The sequence below is a fragment of the Sminthopsis crassicaudata genome, chromosome 4 (assembly GCF_048593235.1).
Source record: "Sminthopsis crassicaudata isolate SCR6 chromosome 4, ASM4859323v1, whole genome shotgun sequence".
Lineage (NCBI taxonomy): Eukaryota > Metazoa > Chordata > Mammalia > Dasyuromorphia > Dasyuridae > Sminthopsis > Sminthopsis crassicaudata.
The window spans coordinates 331688502-331709312 of record NC_133620.1 but is presented as its reverse complement, the minus strand read 5'-3'; the positions used below and the strand labels follow the sequence as shown (position 1 = coordinate 331709312).

General features: G+C 34.1%; 1 long non-coding RNA gene across 6 annotated transcripts in view; it reads left to right on the top strand.

Annotated features, from left to right (window-relative positions):
* The window catches only part of LOC141538810 (uncharacterized), a 181964-nt gene that overhangs the window by 40112 nt on the left and 121041 nt on the right, over positions 1 to 20811 (top strand). For 5 of the 6 annotated variants that reach the window (XR_012481134.1, XR_012481135.1, XR_012481138.1 and 2 more), the window contains exons 2-3: positions 8205 to 8423; positions 13032 to 13089. This is a non-coding gene — a long non-coding RNA (uncharacterized LOC141538810). Of the gene's footprint in view, positions 1 to 8204; positions 8424 to 11567; positions 11731 to 13031; positions 13090 to 20811 lie in introns of all 6 variants that reach the window. The other variant, XR_012481137.1, reaches the window with a different exon arrangement.

Genomic DNA, 20811 nt, shown 5'->3' with positions numbered 1-20811 from the left:
TGCCAATGTCCATAACCATAAATACTACTGATAAAATCCTTTTCCTCTAAATCTTCTTATTATCTTCTCTATAAACATGTAGAGTCCATCTGTTTGGAAAATAAAATATGGGCTTCTAATTATTTTTTAATGTCATGAAACCTGGTGCATCTTGTTTACATTTGACTTACTTAAGCTTTCCAGATCAGCAGAGAACCAGAGAGGCATCTTATGGTATTTTATTTTGTTTTGCTTTAGAATTCAGATTCCTTAGAAATGGATTGAGTGCCTTCCATCCAAAACTGAAATCTTCTAGGATTGAGGAATCTCTGAGATTCCTCCTACCCTTTTCCTAGTCTGTTCTTGTTCTGACATTTCAAATGTCCTTCAGATACTGAAAGTATAAAACACCCCTTTGGCATCTTCCATTATTAGTCAGCCAAGGAACTGGAAAAATGACAGTCCAGTGTTGTCATTTTCTTTTGCATCATTGTTTTTTGTTGCCAAGCCAGTGAATGGTTCCTCCCTCTCCAAACCCATGAGCATGTCCTGATGTCTATAAATGAGATGATCTGTTTTGTCTCTTGAATATTATTAGAACAAAGCAACCTATAATTGTTCAGGTGATACTTTTATCCCCTCTCATATTTATAAACGAAGTAGTCAAATCAAATCAACTCAGCAGAGATTTACAGTCACCTACTATGTGCCAGTCAAGTTTTGATTAATAAATACCAGAAAGATGATTCAGATGTCACTTAGGAAACCAACATAATAATGACTAAAATGAGAAGCTTCCGTGAGAAACTCAACTATCAACTCCCCTTTATTCTCTATCTGCTAAATCTTTACAACTATATGTCTTTACTCCAAGATTTTGCTTAAGCAGTGAGGTGCAGTGGAAAGCGTACTGGCTCTTGAAACAAATATCCTTTGTTTAAATTCCACTTCTGACATTTAACTCAGTATGGTCTTGGGTGAATTATTTAGTCTCTTTCATAGATATATTGTAAAATAAAAAGGTCCTTTCCATTTCTAATGCTATGATTCTAAGTTTGTTCAATTCCTTTGCTACCCTCCCACCATCTTGTTTATTTCTATTTCTGTTCCATGGCTCATATTGCCCAGTTTTCCATCCATAGCCTGAATACCCAGTGTAATATAATGGAAGAAAAATAATGAATCTGAGTAACAACTGTGCCTTTAGCTTATGCATGATGATTATGAACTCACATTCTTTCTTTAGATTTCAATTTTCTTCCCTTAAAATGCATCACTTAGGTCGCTCAGTGGTTGGAATGCTGGATCTGAGTTTAAATGCTGCCTCACTCTTACTAGCTATATGACTCTGAAAAAGTTACTTAGACTCTTTTTGCCTTAGTTTTCTCATCTATTATAATAATATTTAACTCCCAGGTTGCTTTGATAATAAAATAATTGTCAAAAAATATAATAAAGTGAAAGAATTAGAATAGTTTATTTCTAAGAACTTTTAGAAGTCTTATATTTTATAGTTCTTTTCTCAGTCCAGGTCAAATCCTAGCCTTTATGACCTACCTCAAAAACTGCCTCTTCCAAGGAGTCTTTCTTAAATAATCTTCATTCTTTGATCATTCTTTACTCTCATGTAAATTCTTCATACAGTTTCTGCTGTCTGATATATTTTTTTAACCTTTTCACATGCTTTCTTTATATTTAGGTCTCTAGTGTCTTGCAAAATACTCAGTGTGTGTGAGGGGTTTAATAAATAATTGTTGATTAATGCTACTTTATCATTTTTTAAAACTAAGAATAACCAGAACTTACATAGGACTTAAAGGTTCAAAAAGTAATGTGTTTCAATTGTTCCTGACTCAATGTCAAGCATATGTTTCTATACTGCTTTTTGAATGAGGTTATGAGCTCATCTAGGTTAGAACTGTCCCTTTGGAATTTCACTATACTCTGATTGACTCAATGAAACCCCCTTCCTTCCTTCCTTCCTTCCTTCCTTCCTTCCTTCCTTCCTTCCTTCCTTCCTTCCTTCCTCCCTTCCTTCCTTCCTTCCTCCCTTCCTTCCTCTTTTCTTCCTCCCTCCCTCTCTTTCTTTCTTTCTTTCTTTCTTTCTTTCTTTCTTTCTTTCTTTCTTTCTTTCTTTCTTTCTTTCTTTCTTTCTTTCTTTCTTTCTTTCTTTCTTTCTTTCTTTCTTTCTTTCTTTCTTTCTTTCTTCCTTCCTTCCTTCCTTCCTTCCTTCCTTCCTTCCTTCCTTCCTTCCTTCCTTCCTTCCTTCTTTCCTTCCTCCCTTGCTCCCTCCTTACTTTTCTCCCCCTTCCCTTCCCTGTCCCTTTCCCTCCCTCTCCCTCTCTTTTTCACTCCCTACCTCTTCTCCTTCTCTCTCTCTCTCTCTCTCTCTCTCTCTCTCAAACTAGTTTCAGTTGTCTTTGTGCTTTCTTGGCATACGTGGGAGGTGTGTTATATAGCTGATGTGGTATGTAAGTATTTAGTTATAATACTATGATGGAGAGACTCATGTTTTACAAGAGGAAAACTCACTTTCTGATCAGGACTCCCTCATTTTTAGTGACCTTTGGAGCTGTACATCTTTCTACCACTGACATTTACGGGTCACCTGGACTCCTGAAAATGCAGATAAAATGGGCTTCAGAGTTGGGGATTGTTTCAAAACAGTGGTGGGAGTCAAGCCCAAGTTGTTGAGGCCATAAGGTCATGTCAGGTCATTTGTTGGGAGGGGATGGGGGTGGACCTGAGGCAGACAGGAGGGAAACATTTGAAAGAAGGTGCTAGAATGGTCAATAACTGAAATCTTCTATTACCATCCATCAGTCCCCTGCTGAGATAGTTAGAGGAGATTTGCCACCAGAGTTTCATAAACTGGGCTTCTGATAACAACTTTTAATGGCTAATGTGCAAATTATCCATCAAGAAGGTTTAGAGTAATGAAGCAAATATCTTTACTGTTCTTACATTAAAGAGGAAAGGGTTACAGTGGATCACTGTTAGAATGAGCAACCTGGGGTGTGGTTTGCAGGACAGTGTGTGTGTGTGTGTGTGTGTGTGTGTGTGTGTGTGTGTGTGTGTGTATTTTTGTACTTATTCCCTTGTAGCATTATAGCTTTTGGGATGAAAAAGAATTTAGTCTAACTCCTCATTCTATAGATGAGCTCATTGAAGAAAGATGAAGTGCCTTATTCATGGTCCCACATAGAAAATGCCACTTTGCTGACTGATGTAATGAAAGTATGTTAGATATATATTAAGAGAACCTGGGTTGACATCCTGCCTCTATTATGTACTACACCTATGAGCTTGGATAACTCCCTTCATTTCTCTGGGTCCTGTTTTCTTTATTTATAAAACAAAATGATCTTTTCTCCCATGATTCTAATTCAAGATTATCATTTGAGGAAGATAATGTACACATACTAATCTCATTGATACGCCTTAATGGACGAGTTAGAGATGTATGTAATGGGAAAATATTTAATTTTGCATACAAAGTTCTATTTGAAGTCACAGTGTAACCATTGAGTTTCCCTACATTTTTGACTACTTGTATTATTCTCATGGGCCCATTTATAATTTATTTCTTTCCTTGTTTTTAATGCTAAGACATCTTTTCTCCAAAGTGTTGTATCTTTCTTTCTTTCTTTCTTTCTTTTTTTTTTTTTGCTGAGGTAATTGGGGTTAAGTGACTTGCCCAGGGTCATACAGCTAGGAAGTGTTAAGTGTCTGAGATAGATTTGAACTCAGGTCCTCCTGACTTCAGGGCTGGTGCTCTATCCACTGTGCCACTTAGCTGCCCCCAAAGTGTTGTGTCTTAAAGCTGGTCAGAACATCAGATCTGTATTATTCTCAGACCTTATTTAGTCATAAATTGCCACTAGTACATCCCCCAAAATGGTGATCAAATATTCACTACCCTCTAAAACATCTCATTCATTCTACTTTTGAATAGTTCTAATTAAAAGAAGCTCATTTTTTTACCTCCTTCTTCCTATTAAGTATTATTTAGCTTGTATTTTAAAACATACATTAAGAAAGAAGCTGGAAAAGCACAGAAAAACTCTCCTTTGGCCTTTGTCTTTAGGACATCTTGTGTACTGGACAGGAATTGGTTGTTCATGTATATCACCTTATTAATTTACACAGTGACAAAATTGATAGGAATGCTGTCAACCTCTGTACCTCCTTCAACTAGTTCCTTTCTTCCTACTCCTTAATCTCCAGCTCCTAAATCTTTCATGCTCTGTTCTATCACGTTAGCTTCCCTTGACCTTGGAAAAACTACTCTTTGTTCTATGTATGGGAAAGTACAACTTCCAAAACCATCTCAGAAGAGTGTACTTCATTATGTACATTTCTTTTGCTTAGTAAATTGAGATCAATTTTTGTGGAAGTTGTATTAGGGCATAACGGATACTTGAAATGATCCAGGACTGCTGATCTTTCTCCTTGGCATTGCCTTTTGTTAGAATAAGTTTTGCCTCTAATTAATTGCTCATTTTGCCATCTTTGACTTAATTGTCCTATTCACTCAGATGACTATACACATTTTCTTTGGGGATTAAATGATGAGACCAGCCAAAAGAGATGCATAGCTAAAACTAAAGGAAGTGCCAGAAAGGAGGGTTGGAAAATTCCTGTCTTGTCCTTTTAGAGTTTCTCAGATAAGGCAAGAGATGATAATTTGCATATAAGACCTGGATACCTAGAGTTGGGGCTTGGGAAACTTCTCAGTTCAACTTCGAGCTTCTTTGTAAGAATTCAGGGCAAACATTGGAAGCAAACTGTTAAATCATGTCTTAAATCCTTTCTGCCAGAGCTAGATTCCACTCCCAGCTGTTTAACCAGAACATCTGGAACCTGGATGTGAAAATCTGAAATTCATTCTTGAAGTGGTAACTCATAGAATCTGACCTATCACCCATTTTGCCCAAAGGTGGTACATGAGAAAGGAAGAATGGTAGGGGTGGGGGTGGGAACAGAATATGGTATATTACTTACAATTTTGTTTGTTGATTAAAAGTCTAAAAATTAGGACTGCCAGCCATGTTTCTCCTATGACACATTCCTGAAAATATCTTGTCTTAATTACCTGTTTGAAATCATGAGTGTAATCAGTATTATAAGGAGATAATGACAGGTGATAGATGTTTTCTCATGGAATTTTTATTACTTTAGATGTCAGTTAATATTAAAGCTGTTTAAGCCATTTATGTAGATGATGTTCATAAATTGACATTTTAAAAACTTCTTCTTATAAAGCTCTATACTAGGCACTTAAATACCATGCTAAATTCTGAGTATCACTAGAAATGTAAAGTTTAATTTCCAGTGGTGTTTCAAAGCTCTGATGTATTACAATTTCAGGGCATACTTTATTAGCTCATTTTGTTGCAGATCAATTTGATACAATTTCCCCTATTTAATTTCATGATTCTACTGTTCTTTCAAGATCCCCTCTGGCTCTGTCTCAGAATATATACTAAATGTTATATTTTATACAAATGGGGATTTTTAAAAATTATAAATGGTAATCTCACCAGCTTCCATAGAATTAATTGCTGTTTATCTGTTGAAGATTCTTAAATCTTTTAACTCATCCTGTTCCAACATCTCTGCTTATCTCTAATCTCACATTTTCAACTACCTTTCAGATATCTTGAACTAGATTTTCAGTAAACATCTTAAATTTGTTGCTATTCTTCATTTGTGTCCAATTCTTCATGACCTCATGGATGATAGCATGTCTGTCCTCCACTATCTCTCAAAGTCTGTTCAGATTCATGTTCCATGTTTCCATGATACTATCTATCCATCTCATCTTCTGCTATCACTTTTTCCTTTTGCCTTTAATCTTTCGCAACACCAGGCTCTTTTTCATTGGGTCTTGTCTTTTGCCAAAGTATTTAAGTTTCAGCTTCATTGTTTGACCTTCCAGTGAATATCTTGAATTAATGTATTTAAATATTTTCTGATTTGATATCTTTGCCGCCCAAGGTTAACCTCAAAAATCTTCTCCAATTTGAAAGTATCAGTTTTGTAGTGCTCAGTTTTCCTTATAGCTAAACATGTCCAAAATGGAATTTATTATCTTCCATTCTAATGTAAAATAATTCTAATCCTATCCTATCCTATCCTATCCTATCCTATCCTATCCTATCCTATCCTATCCTATCCTATCCTATCCTATCCTATCCTATCCTACCCTATCATCTTATTTTCAATAAAAATGGGAAACAATAGTTTAGGTAGAAACTTTATGTCTCCACTAAAAAAGTTTTTCATCCAAAGAGTTTAGAAATTTGTTGCAGAGATGTACTTGTTGGTTAGTTTAGAATTGGCTTGGTCATGGAAAATAGGAAGCAAGAGAAAGAGGTGAATAGCCTTGAGTAAGTGGTTTTGTTCTTAACTGTCCAAACAAGATACTGATGATAGTGATGATTATGATAGGGAAATGGCCAGTTTCTACTGGTTTAGATGGACTAGAGGAAGAAAAACATTTGCTTATTGTGTCTAGTTTGGGTCCTCTTCTCTGTGCAGTGGGACTGGAATAATTAGTTTTTTATTTTTTTTTTTCAAACTCTGCTTCTATTAACATTTTAATAGGAGGATATTCTCAGGGGTTGCTTTCACTGTGTCAACTTGAACAATAATAGTTCCAGTCTTACATTCAACTGTTAATATTATTCAATGTTTAATTGGACAAATTGTATCATAGTGTGAAATATTGGACAGGAGGGAGTAAGAGAAATCTCTCAGAGATGTGATAGAATGGCCTTACCTAAGAGGTATTCTTTTGGGTTTGGGTAGTACAGTCTGAAGATTGAACAAATTTTCTAGGCTCATTACAGCCTAAAAATGTATGAGAAGTTTGCATTAGAAAGATTATTTAGTTAGTTATTTAGTAGGATGGAGGCTAGAAGCTTTCAGCATTCTTTGGACAAGACTTGTTGTGTCAACCCAATACACAATCAAATTTTGTGCTATGAAATAAACAAACCATTTCTGTTTCTCTAATTTTTTCCTCCCTAACTCTGGTCAAGTTTCAGCTGAATTGTTAGACTGTAGTGTTCTCAGAATTAAGAATCATTTACTATACTTCTTTACATTTGTTATAATGCATTCAAGTATTTGTCATAAGTCACACAGTTCAGAAAATACATCTCTTACAACAACCTTGTGAGGTGAGTAGAATAAGTATTATTTTTTTCTTTTTACAGATAGGGAATTCAAGTTTGGAGAAATTAGATGATTTTCTCAGGTCAGAAAAGTAGTAATTTTCAGAGAAAGGATTTATACCTAAATCTTCTGAGTCTAAGTTCAGTACTCTTTTTACCAGACTTTTGGCCTTTAGAACTAATTAATTTCTTTTTTTTTTTCCTCTTAGTGAGTGCTATGGTCCAGCCTTTTTCTATTACTGAATTCTATTGTAGAATAACAATACTTTACCAATTAGTGAAGCTATTTTCATGTAAATTGCATACTCTAAGAATTTGGCCTGATATAGTGAGGAGATTTGAATAGTCAGTCAACAAGTATATATTAAGGGTTTACTATATTAATCTGATCTGAAATTAGTGAATAAACATTATATATACATATATATTATATACATCTGCTTATGGAAAGGTAAACTTTTGTGTACAAAGTCATTCAAAGGTATTTGGGATTGTGGTAGAAAAAAGTTTTAGACAATGTTTAGAAATTTTTTTTTTCTATTCACCCTTAATGGGAATAAGGAATTAGGATCTTAATAAAAACACAAAAAGGATAAAGGTCAAGGATCCTGGATTATTAGGAGCTTGGCAAGGGGAATTTCTGAAACTCAGTCTTAAAGGAGAATTTTCCAATGGGACAGGTACCAATCCAAATCCCAGTACACTGGTTAGCTATAGCCCCAGAAAGTTAAAGTCTGGTGTAAATAATCCAACTGGCTATGTGTTACAAAATCAGTTGGCCATTAAATCCCTCTCCTTGTTAGTTGTGATGATTTCTCTAAGATTATGGTGAATGTGTGTGTGCGCACGCACGTGTGTGTGCGTGTGTGTGTGTGTGTGTTTGTGTAATGCACCCCTAGAATAGTTTGGTGATGGTTATACACTCCTTAAAATAATGTTTTAAAATATGCAGGATTGCAACAGGCTTCAATTGTATTGGAATAAAGCATATTTTTTTAAGTGAATGGACTCCAGATTAAGAATCTCTGCATACTCTGATTTCAGAAAAACTCGAAAGATTTACATGAACTCATGCTGAGTAAAGTGAGCAGAACTAAGGGAATATTGTACACAAAAGAAGAAGAATATGTGATGACCAATTGTGAAGTACTTGGCTCTTCAGAATAATGTAGTGATTTATGGCAATTTCAATAGATTTGGGATGGAAAATGCCAGTCGCATCCAGAGAGAAAACTATGAAGACTGAATATGGATAGAAGCATGGTATTTTCACTTTTTGTTGTTTGTTTTTATTCTTTCCTTTGTTTTGTTTTTTTTTTTTTCATTTTTGGTCTTATTTTTCTTATAAAACACAATAACTATGGAAATATGTTTAAAAGAATTGAACATATTTTTAATCTATATCAGTTACTATCTTGGGAAAAGGGGAGCTAAGAAAGTGAGTGAGAAAAATTTGCAGTACAAATTTTGAAAACTATTTTAACATGTATTTGGAAAATAAAATACTATTGAAATTTAAAAAAAAAAGAATCTCTGCATAAATTTTAGGCTGAAGTCTTTAGATTCTAGGCGTTCGGGGAACTGGGGTAATTTAGTGGATCTCAGGGATTATAGTACAAATTTGCCATCAGTTTCCTTATACTTCTGAACCCCCAAGAAGTTTTTTTAAATTTACTCTCTGAGACTATTGGCCATATCCACACCTATTTAGACAATCCCAGTCACTCTGTCATCTTGCTGCTAAACAGCTACTTTCCCCTCCCTTATTAAGCTAAAAGAAGTGGGGTCAGCCCTGGTATAGACATCATAGGCCATCTGTCTCTCAATACTAGCATTTTCCTATGAAAACCTAAGAAAAAAATAAGTAGAAAGGCAATACAGAAGTCTCTGGTTTCTTTAAGATCTATTTCTTTGAGGCTAGTTTTGATCATTTTGAAACCCTGGGCAGGTGTGTTGTAGAATGGTTCAAGGTTCTTCCATAGAGAAGGGAGTTGCCTCCAAGCCTTCCAGAGAGTCCTTTAGTTCTTGAAATGCAAATAGGTTCTTATAGGGACAGGTCATCTTTACTGTCTGTCCAGAATACTGGTGATGGGGGAGGGGAGGAGAGAAGGGAGGGAAGGGGAAATACCTGTATCTATTGTTTTGGTCAGTGAAATTTTCTTCTCCAGTGGACAGTGAAATCGGACAGGAAAAGCTTTCTTGAGATCATTTAACAAAAGATGTTTAATCAAAGCCTTTATTTTAAAACAACAGGGGAAAAAAAAAACCCTAAAATATACTCTACTGTTTGGGGATTGTTTTCATTCTTCCTTTCATAGACTATATAACCATCCAATATGTATTACATGCTATAGTACATACTGAATGAGCAGAGTCATTTTTGTCATCCTTGCCCTTTCAGAATTTATGACCTGATAATAGGTGGAAAATATACAATGCTATACTACTTGCTAAATGCTTTATATACATTTTTTTTCATTTGATTCTCATCATATGCCAGGATGTAGGTGGTAGTATTATGACAGGGTCACATATCTATTAAGTATCTGAGGCTGGAAACAATTCTGGGTCTTCTTGACTCCCAATACAAAATTCAATTTATTATCTAATACTACCTTTTTGACTATCATCTGGGAAAACTATCGAAATTGACAGACAAGGAAATGCTGAACAATTTTAAAAAAAAATGAAGTCAGGAACATGTACAAATGCCTAGCTAATCCTGGACTAATTGGGGAAAATTATCAGATACCATTTAACAAAGGGATTGTACCTCCTTCAAGGACAATTCATATGATGGGAGCTTGTTGGAACAGAGCTTGTTATTGCACAGATTGGTTTAGAGGACAAGTCAAAGCCTGTCTCTTCAACCATCATAACCACCTACTATAAAACTCTGACATATAACTCATATGGTGAGCCTATTATGTTGGCATTTGTTCTGCCCCCAGAACTCTAACTCTGTAAAGAATCATGAGATTGATATAGAACCAAAAAGACTTTGAAGATCATCTAATTGAACCTACTCATTTTACAGAGAACAAAGAATTCATTGCCCAGAATTAGGGGATGTGATACAAGTGAGATTATAGAAGTAATGGGGATTGTCATTGGGTCACAGATTAAAAGCTAGAAAGAACCTCAGGAATAATCTAATAATCTAAATTTTCCTAATTTATCTTAAATTTATTTTTACAAACCTCTTTTGTTTACCCATCACCCATAATTTTCTCTTTATCCTTTCCTCTTTCCTCCTGAGCTTATAACAAGGAACAAAAAAAAAAAAAAAAAAAGGGAAAAGAGAAAAAGTCAGCATTAAATTCTTTGAACGAGTCGAGTCTAGCATCTCATGCAATGCTTATGGAGCCTCATTTCTTTAAAGGAGTTAAAGGAAGTTTCTTCTTATATCTTTGGGGCCAAATGCATTTAACCTAAATTTGTAGCATTCAGTTTCAATTATTTTGGAACTGTTGCCCTTTCCATTTTCATTGTTGCAGCCATCATGTATATTGTTTTCTTGGCTCTGTTTATTTAATGTCAAATTAGTTCATGTAAGTATTTACTTCTCTCTATTCATCATGTTTATTGTTTCTTGCAACACAGTAATATTTTACAATATTCACATGTTATTTATTTTTAAATGAATTTTTTTATTATGAACTTAAGCATTAAGCTTTTTATTGCTTAATAAGCATGAACGTACTTTTTGATACATTAATCCCAATTCCTATTCAGCTAAGTGGTTCATTGAATAAAGTACTGAGTTAGGAAGTGGCCACATGCACTTACAAGTTATATCACTTTAGGCAAATCACTTAACCTAGATGACTCCTTTTCCTTATCTGAAAAAATGAGAATAACAATAGCACCTATCTTCTAGATTTGTTGGGACAATCAAACAAGGGAATATTTTTCAAGTGCTTGACAAATAATTTTCTTGGCAAAGATACTTTGGTATTTTGCCATTTCCTTTTCCAGATCATTTTACAGATGAGGAAACTGAAGCAAAAAGGATTAAGTGACTTGTCCAAGGTCACACAACTAGTGTCTGAAACCAGATTTGAACTCAGGGAGATGACTCTTATTGGACTTCAGACCCAGCAATTACTTTATTCACCATGCCACTTAGCTATCCTATATAATGCTAACAAAGTAAAAAAAAAAAAAAAAAAAAGTTGGGTTGAAAATGATTATGAATTTCTGTACTGTATTTGTAATTTAATTTGTAATAAATTATAATGTAATGTCTTTCTTTTTCTGTTATCTAAAGCTTGTTGCTCTTTTGGGGTAGAATTCATATTTAATACAATAGTTCCAATACTACTCTGATTTTCCTGTCTCCTTCTAAACTTCTGTTTATATTTTAATGATTCATTGATGGTCTTTTCTTTATTTTCCTTATTTTAGTACCATTACCTCCTAATCTGCTTGCCAAAAACAAGAATAAGAAAAAAAAATCTTTTCCTTACAGCAAATTAATATAATCATATAAGACAATTGCACATATTTTTTGTGCTTGAAAATTAATGTATCATTCTGTGCCTATGTTTCATTACCTTTCTACCAGGAGGTGAGTAGTATATTTCATCTTTGGAATTGTGGCTGGTTATTGCAAAACTTGACTTCTCTGGTCTTTCACAGTAATTTTTCTTTATAACATTATATTCATTGCAAATTTTGTGGTCCAGCTTCTTCACTGACCATAAGCTTATAACTTTCCAGGTTTTTCTAAATCTGTCCTTTTAGTCATTCAATTATTACCAGATACTAATGTTTTGTTAACATTTATAGGCCACGATTTATTCAGCCACTCCCCAATTGACGGGAACTTATATGTCTCCATTTATTTATTCCAATAAATAGTACTGACATTAATATTGTTGTACATACATGTCTTTTTCTTTTTTCATTGATTTTTTTTTTTTTTTTTTTTGGCATGGAAGTTTAATAGTAGTATTGTACACCCAAAGAGTAAACAATCAATTGGCTTTTTGGTCATATATTAAATTGTTTTCCAGATTTATTGGACAAAATCTATAGCTTTTGGTAGAAAATCACACTATTTGGTGCAGTGGATAGAGCACTAGCCCCAAAGTCAGGAGGACCTAAATTCAAATTTGGCCTCAGATATTTAATAATTCCTAGTTCTGTGACTCTGAGCAAGTCAATCATTTAACCAATTGCTTCAGCAAACAAAAAGAAAAGTCCAAAATCTCTCCAAAAATGGATATTTTTCTTTTTTTTGGCATCTTTATCAATTTGATGGTTATGAAGTGAAAGCTTTTTGTTGTCGTTCAGTTGTTTCAGCTATGAGCAATTTTTTGTTATCTCCTTTGTGGCTTTCTTGGCAAAAATACAGGAGTGGTCTGACATTTTCTTATTCAGTTCGTTTTTATAAATGAGGAATTGGAGCAAACAGAGTTAAGTAACTTGCCCAGCCTCATATAGCTGATAAGTGTCTTAGGCTGAATTTGAACCTGGGAAGATGAATTTTCTGACTCTAACCTCACTACTTTATCCACAGCGCCATATAGCTGCCCTAAGTAGAAGCCTAGAATTCTAACATTTCTGTATTTTTTAAATGATTGATCAAAAACTAATATTTGGAGCACATTAGTCCCAAAATGTGGAACCTGTTTTCATGTTGGTATTGTTAGCTCTCTTTTGAAAATCATTATCCTTTATCCATTTATATATTGTAGAATTGTCTTTTGTTCTTAAATATCTTAGCTATTAGGCATTTTTCAGATAAATTTCCTAGAATTATTACCCCCAATTAATTGTTTATATTCTATTGCTAACAACACTAATTTTACTTGTTCATAAACTTTTCGATATTATGTAATCAAAATGTTCCTTTTTTATCTCCAGTAATTGTTTCTGTCACTTGTTCTGCTGAGAACTCATCCCTTATCCAAATCTGTCAAAGGTATGTACTTCCCTCTTCCTCTAATTTGTTTATAGTATGAACTTTTATGATTAGACCTTGACAACAAGCATTTATTAAACACTTACTATGTTCTATCTAGGCATTATGTTATATGCTGAGATAGAAAGAAAGACAAAAACATGGTCTCTTTCCTCAAAGAGGTCACATTCTACTAAGTATGCAATATGTAAACAACTATGTACATACAAGATATATTGTTATTCATCCTTGCTTTTTAAGAGGAACAATGACATCATGGGGTGATGTTTTGTCTTGCCCAAGAATTGAATTTAAATGAGGCAGAGTTGCACACAGTCATCAGCTGCACTCTCTCTGACATTGAAGTACAATTGCAAGATAAAAGTCAGAATGATTGGCAATGACCTGGGATACAGTAGATGACCTTGGTTGTCTTAGATGTCTGATCAAGCTTTAAACACTCCATATTCAGCTGCCTTCATGGATGCTGGAACAGATTTTTCTCATCTGTCCATTCTTTCAGGACAAGTCTTCACATGCTTGGGCTAGATATTTTTTCCTAATTCACCAACAGGTTTGAGGTTTGTCAGATACTAAACAAGACATGTTAGCATAAATGGGAAGTATTCTTAGAGGGAAGTAGATTGGGGAAAAACAAAGAAAGTTTTTTTGATTTGACTGAGTTGAGTTTTGAAGGAAGCCTGGAAAACAAGGGGGAGGAGTTGAGGAGAAGAGAACATTCAGTTTCTTTCTGGGATACTTGGAAGACAGGCAATGAAAAGCAAAGTGAGGAGATGGAGTATCATGTGTAAGAAAGAACAATTGTTACTGGATCATGGAATATGAAAGGAATCAAATTATGAAGATTACATAGGTAGTAAGAATTCAGGTTATGAGGGGTTTTAAAAGTCAAACAAAGCATTTTATACTTGATTCCAGAAGTAGAAAGGGTCCACTGCTGTGTACTGAGAATGGGTGATGACATGGGCAAATCTGTTTTTGGAAGAACACTGTCAACTAAGTAGAAGATAAACTGTATAGGGTAGAGACTTGAGGCAGGAAGATGAACTAAAAGACTTATAGTAATCCAGGCATGCGATACAGAGAGACTGTACCAGGGAGGTGGTTATGTGAATGGGAAAAAAAAGGCATATATACATATTTGCGTACATATACACAAATATATATACATGCATGTGTATATACACATAATATATTTACATATATAATCTATATACACACATATCTACTCTATACAAACATATATTTGTATATATGTGTATGTATATGTTTGGATGCATGTATATACACACTATTCTGCACATATACATGTATATTTAAATATAACAGTATAATATAATATTTAGATAGATTCATATATACAAACAATTTTGCATCCATTTAAAGCTTGTTTGTGGTATATGGTATCTGATGTTCTTCTAAAACTAATTTCTACCAGACTACCTTCCAGATTTTCTAGCAATTGTTTTAAAGTATTTTTTAAAATTTTTGCTTCTAAATGACTATTTTTAAAAATAAAAACAAAACAGTTGCAACATTTTCCCCTCCAAGTACAATGTGGTATTCAGTTAATAGAACAATGATTATTTTATACTCCCTCAAAGACAACTGAAGATTAAATTGAATTACATCTCCAGATATAACTAATTTGTGCTTTGCACCAACAAAAACCTGGTTTAAATTTCTTTGTTTTATAACTCTTACACTATACCAGGTAAAGTTAGTGACTATTAAAAATTCCACTAAAGGACAGGTTAGAAAAAAAAAATTAAACTGAGATTTCATTTTAGTAGTTAGAATCTTTATATTAATCATTATGTTAGTTTATTTGCTTCTAAATCTCAAGAACTTAATCTGCTCTACTTAATAATTATTTTGCATTTATAATCAATAACAAATAATTTTGGTGATTGCTTCTTTGTTGTGTAGTTGGAGTTACATTTTTCATTATTCCCTTTATATTCTTGAATTTTCTTCTTCCAGATGAATTTTATTATTTTTCTAATTCTATGAAATAAACTTTTATATATTTTAGTAGTTTGATTGTTTTGGGACCAATGGACCCAGCCTCTTTTTGAAGATTTTTAAGGAGGTGGAACCATCATTTTGAGGAGATCATTCAACTTTTGGGCAGTTCCTCTTGTTAGGAAACTTTCGCCATTAGACTAAATTTGCCTCAGTGACTCATGCTCCTATTGATCCTTGTTTTGCTCCCGGGGGGGGGGGGGGGCAAAACAGAAGAATATTAATTTCCCCACCACAAGCTATCCTTTCCAATAGTTAAAGATACCTTTCTATTCCTGAGTCTTATCTAACATCTCTAATTCCTTGTTATGTGATGTACTGAAGCTTCTTCACTATCTTGATTGCCCTTTTCTGAACAATCTCCAGTTTATTATTGTCTTTCTTAAAATATATCATCCAGAATTGAGAACAGTTTTTCAGCTGAAGTCTGATAATGGCAGAGTATATTGGAACTATCATCTCTCTATTCCAGGAAGCTCTGTCCCCTCAGTGTAACCCAAATTTAACTTTCGTGGCTACTGCATTACACTATTGATATATTGAGTTAGCAGTCCATTACATCATTCAGATTTTTTTCTGCAACAAATGCTTCCTAAACATGCTTATATCTTATACTTGCTTTTTAGTACCTATACAGAACATTTAGAAATTAGAATTATTAAATTTTATTTTATGAGATTCAGCTCAACGCTCTATCCTGTCAAGATCCTTTTGGAATTTGACTATACTGTTCATCCAGTTAGCTATCTTCCTACTTTGCATCATCTATAAATTTAATGAGCATATCCTCTATGCATTTATTCAAGTCATAAAAATGTTAGATAACACAGGATCAAGCACCAATCCCTTGAGTGCTTCATTGGGAACTTCCTATCAAGTTGAAAATTTCCATTAACAAATATTCTTTGAGTCTGACTGTCCAATCCTTGCTGAATTTTTCTGATTGTGTATTATCTAATCCACATCTCTGTATTTTTCCATAGAAGAGTTTAAGATTCTTTAACAAAAATTTTGCTAAAATCTACAATGTTATTTTTGCCAATTGGTTTAGTAATCCTTTAACAAAAAAAAAAAGGCAAAGAAATGAGATTATTCTGGTACAAACTATCCTTGTTGTAGCCACACAAGTGCATCATATTTACCTTTCTAGACATTTACCAATTACTACTAAATTACAGCTTCTAGAATTTTCTAAGGAATCAAAGTCAAGTTCACCGGATCATATTTTGTAGGCTCTTTTCTCTTATAGGACGATACTTGGCTTTCTTCACTCTTGTGTTGCCTCTTACCTCTTCATATTCATTTGGATACTACTGAAAGTATCTCAGAAATCATATCTGCATTTCGCATAGGGCCTGCAGGAGGTAGCCTGTTCATTTGAATGATTTGAATTCATCTAGGATAGCCAGGTGTTCTTTTACTGACTTTTTACTTATATTGGTTATCAAGCCTCTGTTAGCCATTTTTGTCCTATTATTCCTAGTGTAAAGATCATTTTCCTTGGTAAACAAAAGAGAAAGAAAATATGTACTATCTCCTCTTTCTTCATTACTTTATCCACTCCAAGCAAAGGTTCCATAAAAGAATGAATTAATAAAATGTTTACCATTTACTATAAGCTAAGTGCCCTTCTAAATACTGAGGATATAAATAGAAAAAAAAAAACAAGATAATACTTAGTTATAAGGAGTTCATTTTTTTTTGCTTGATTAAATTTATTTTTATTTCTTTTAAAAATTTTATTTTATTTGAAAAAAATGGAATAAGTATTTTTTTACAAAATAAAAGAAAGCAAAACAAAAGAGAACATTGTCATATGCCCAGCAGAACATTAGGAAGGATTCAAAATATACAAGAACAAATTACCAGATGAAGAAAGTACACACACACACACACACACACACACACACACACACACACACACACATTATGTTTATGAATGCCTATTTTTCTTTATTTCCTTAAAAATTGCTCTTTGGTTCTCTGTTAGGCACCTATTATTCTTTTTCCTCCCCTTTCATTCCCCTAAGCAAGTTACAATTAAGAAAATATATATTTATGTATACATATATATATGCAGATATATACATACATGCATACATACATACACACATTCCACATACACACCCATGTCTTTCCTATTCCTGAAGATTCTTTGCTTGAATTCTTCTCCATAATTTGCCAGGAGCTCACATTCTTAAGGGGGAGTCAAGATATATAAGGGCAGTTAGGTGGCACAGTGGAAAGAGTGTCAGGCTTAGAGTCAGGAAGAACTTAATTACAGTCTGGCTTCTGACACTTACTAGCTGTATCCCTGGGAAAATCAGTTAATCCTGATTGACTCAATTCCCTCATCTGTAAAATGACCTGGAGAAGGAAATGGCAAACCACTCTAATATCATTGTCAAGAAAACCCCAGATGAAGTCACAAAGAGTCAAAAAATAATTGAAAAACAATAACAAAGACACATAAGAGATTTAAGCTGTGATTTAGAAAATTCTATGGTGAAGCAACACATTAGATGGTAAACTGCTTTCTTTAATGATATTTCCATGGATAAAATCATATCTGTGTCTAAAGATGGTGCTAAAGACTTGGACGACGGGAACTTTCCTTTCTGAATCTTTAGTAAGTATGGCTGCTAAAGAGTTGAAGGCTGAGACCTCTAGAAGTAGTTGCCATATTGTATATGCACAAAGGTTGCTCCCTTCTGCTATGGCTGTGGGGTCAAGGGTATGTCAGGACTGATTTGGGGAGGAAGGGGACTGAGGAATAATAATTCCTCAGGTTTTTTGGCTCTGGGGGATGTCTCCAGTAGGGCATGAGGGGACAGAAGACTAGCTTGCTTATTCTGTCAGTGGAAGTTGTTGCTGCATAGAATTCTTCTACATAGAATTATTTCCCCTTGGATAATGACTGTGAAAGTCAGGCCAGCAGCAGATATAATAATCTCTGAGGCACTACTATTCCTGGGATTCTTGGGTTATCCCTTCTTTACTCATTTTTATGCAATGTAGAGCAAAATAAATTCTTTTTGCTGTTCTTAATTTTTCTTGCCAGTCTAAGTTTATCCCAAGTTTTAGTATTTTTGACATTACTTTTACAAGACTTCACCACTTTCTTACGTTTATCTTTTATTATTTGGCTCTGTTTCTATCTCCTGTGTATTTCTTTTTTAAAATATAAGTTGGTCAATGCATTTCCTGTGCATTAATGTTATTCATTTCAGATAAATCTCATTTTTCTTCTTCATTAGAATTGCTTTCCTTTGTGTCTTCAGAATTTTATTTTTGGGCATCTTCCATTGCTCTTTTAAGCTGACTTCTTCCCCTGAAGCATTTCAATCCATGGGATCCTATATATCTTTCCTCTGAATTCATGGAATTTCTTTTCACAAAAGCTAGAGACCAATATATTAGATTTCCTATCCTCTATAACAAAGTATGGCAACAGAATTATAGTCTTTTCTTTTTAAATATTTAGAACACCCCTGGCATTTTAACTATGTATTTAACCATGTATTATCTCAAAGGGTGATTTTTGGAAAAGTAAGTTTTATAAGAATGTCAGCTATTATCCCAGTTTCTCAGATGTAGATAAAACAATCAGAAAATTATTATAAATTTATCATTGGTATCATTTATTCATGGGTCAAATATATTAATTTCTTACTACGCATAGAGATTATAGCAGATTCTTAGGGTATTAGGCAAAGAGAAATCATAAAATATAGCAGTTACTTTCAAGGAATTTACTTTCTAGTAGGGGCCTAAGATATGTTATATGTATCATTTAGACTTTTTTCCTCCTGGTTCTGTTTACTTTGCTCTGTATCAGCTCATACAGGCTTCCTGAAGTTTTTTTTAAATTCTTCATATTCAGTATTTTATGGTAATATTCCATTTTATTTATATACCATAATTTGTTCATTCTGTGAAATGTGGAAATGAATTCTAGAAAATGTTTGAGATCTTTTCCTTTGGAGGCATCCAGTACCCGCAGTGGATAGAGCTCCAGACTTAGAGTCAGGAAGTTCTTGTTCAGTTATTTTTCAGTTGTATCTTGCTCTTCACAGTCTCATTTAGAATTTTCTTGGCAAACATACCAGAGTAATTTGCCATTTCCTTCTCCAGCTCACTTCACAGATGAGGAAATTGAAGCAAAAAGGGCTAAGTGACTTTCCCAGGGTCTCATAGCTAATGTTTAAGTTCAGAGTTGAACTCAGGAAGATGTTCTCCATGACTCCAGGTCTGGCATTATATGCCACCTTGCTACCCTAGAATAAATTTATGACCACAGACACATACCAGCTGTGTGACTCTGGGCATCTCATCTGACCTCTGTCCACCTCAGTTTCCTTAGTTGTAAAAGGGAGTTAATAATATCATTTGCCTTTGATGGCTGTTGTGAGAATATTTGTAAAGCATTTGCCACAGAGTAGATACTTAATAAAATTTTATTTTACTTTATTTTGCTTTGTGGAAAGGATATCTGTTTTCCATAGGGATGCTTGTGATGCAAGATGTTATAGATTTCATGAAGAAAATGATGTGTGAAAATTATATTTCAATCTCATTGCTTTTCAATGAAAGTTATCTCTGTACTTCCTTCTTCATGAAAGGTTTCTGATGATTCAAGAAAGACAATTTTCATGTCTTCATTATGGGTTCATGTGATTCCTGAGGTCCCCAAAACTACAAACTCTTTTTGGAATTTATTTCCATGTCTCTAACTGCAGAGCAAAGGACATTTGGTAATTTAGTCCTCTGGATCTACATTACCCAAAGAAAAGAAAGTGTACCAAAGTTGGATAGTTACCTGGGTATACTTAATTGAGTCAACAAGTATTTATTAAGTACTTTCTATATGTCAGGAATTGTGCTAAGTGCTGGGAATTGAAAGAAAGGTGTGAGATCCAGACTGATGAAAGGTATAACAAGGAAGGAAGGGAATGCCCTCCTATGGCTTACATACAGCTTGATATATTTGAATAATTGAGCTAGGAATAAGAACTGGATTGTGATCCCTTTGAGATTATCCCCAATTGATCTTGCATATATTATGTTTCTAGATATTAGCACATTTGCTTCCTTTTTAGAATGTGAGTTCCTTGAAGTTAAGGATTGATGAGTTATTGTTGTTGTTGTTATTGGGAATTTTTTTTTTTTTGTATCTTTAGTGGTTGGTACAGTGTCTGGTTCATATTAAGTACATAATAAATGCTAGGTGACTGATTTGTCCTTCATCCTTAAAGAAGATCAAAATGACCTCATTATGGTAGCATCAAGGTACAGTATATCTGATTGTGGCTGATCAGACTACTATAATCTTGGAAGGCTCTTTCACAAGTTAGGCAAAAATATTCTATATTTTTTCTACAGTTGACTGACTGACTGACCTATAACTACTTGTGCAACCCTAGGCGTACATTAAACTTTTCTGGGACTCACAGAATATTTGCATTAGAAGGGACTTTGGAGGCCATCTTTCCGATTTTTACCATTTATAACATAATTGATCAGTTGTCTTCCTGACCTTGTTTGAAGACCTTTAGAGAGAAGAAAACTTTTCTATCCAAAGGCCGGCAATTTGACTCCGAGATAGTCTTAAAAGTTATGAAGTTTCTCATTCCATAAGAATAAGGCTTATCAGGGCAACTAGATGGCACAGTGGATAGAGCACCAGCCCTGAAGTCA